The 1,189-nt window shown below is 39.2% G+C and overlaps 1 pseudogene; it reads right to left on the bottom strand.

Annotated features, from left to right (window-relative positions):
* Window positions 1-643: 643 nt before the first annotated feature.
* LOC102823702 lies at window positions 644-976 on the bottom strand (annotated as a pseudogene).
* Window positions 977-1,189: the final 213 nt, after the last annotated feature.

Raw genomic sequence — 1,189 nt, 5'->3', positions numbered from 1 at the left:
GAAACCCTATACTGAGTCACTATGAGTCAGAACTGACACAACAACAATGACATATTCAAAACTCAATTTATTGTTGGTACCATTGTCCAGAAGAGACTAGAAAAAGATAGAATCCATAGCTATCTAAAAATAGAAAGAGCATTTTAAAATTCCTCATTTGCATAGGTCCTGAGTTGAAATCACATTCATCTGCAAAAAGAACTTTTTTAGTCAGAAATACTATACTTTTTTATAACTACAGATCCTAACCTTGGGTTTGACTAGTGAGGATTTCCAGACACTAGATGAGTAATAGGAGAGAAGCCATTCAGTTGGCCAACTGGCTTGTGAAGTTTTAGGAATATCTCTTAAACCCAGACCTCCTCAGTCCCAATACATTTTTAAAACAAACAAACAAAGACCTTCCCTACCAAGGGATTGCAATCATTGTAATGAATCAAAATATATGAATTGTTTAATGTAAAACTGATGATCTGCTCTGTAAACCTTCACTTAATTCCCAATAAAAAGTTTTTAAAAACTTTTTCTACAAGATCACACAATGAAGTATCTGTTGCTTATATGGATGCGAATAAGCAACTCAGCTGTGTAGTTGTGAAAGTGGGAGCTGTCACTTTGCATGTGTTGTGCCCCAAAGGTAATGTCAACCTTCAGAAGGTGTGAACCCCAGCAACTGTTTGATGAGTTTAAACCACCATTCATCTGCCTCCAACTCTTCTACTAAACCAGCTAGCTTCTCCATCCGAGCAAGTTGCTGATCATGTTTCACCTGTTTAAGCGTGGCAGCCACCTGATAGCTGAAAAGGGATTTGCAGAGGAATCTCTCAGAGTCATCTTCTAAAATTGCTCCAGCTCCTTTAGAGTAGGTGAAAAGGGCTTTTCGTGGTGGGGCCAGATCTAAGACCCTGAAACTAGATTCAGTGATAAAACTTCCACTGATCTCATCAGCTGAAGAGGAGAATGAAGAGGGAGTCATTTCCTCTCTAGTAGAATTTCCACTTCACTCAACAGATTTGGTACTTTCTGTACAGCCCCAACACTGGATTAGGTTGTCTCTTGAGTCAATCTTTTTTGAGATATAAAAGGAAAGAAAAGTGAGCAGGGATAGGAAGATTCACTGTCACCAAAAAAGAAGAGCCGGGAGTGACATGTGTTCTTTGGACCTTAGGGCCATGCACTGTGAAGTTCC

Source organism: Chrysochloris asiatica, unplaced genomic scaffold, assembly GCF_000296735.1.
Source record: "Chrysochloris asiatica unplaced genomic scaffold, ChrAsi1.0 scaffold00052, whole genome shotgun sequence".
In the NCBI taxonomy this organism is placed as follows: Eukaryota; Metazoa; Chordata; class Mammalia; order Afrosoricida; family Chrysochloridae; genus Chrysochloris; species Chrysochloris asiatica.
This window is presented reverse-complemented; position numbering and strand designations above follow the sequence as displayed.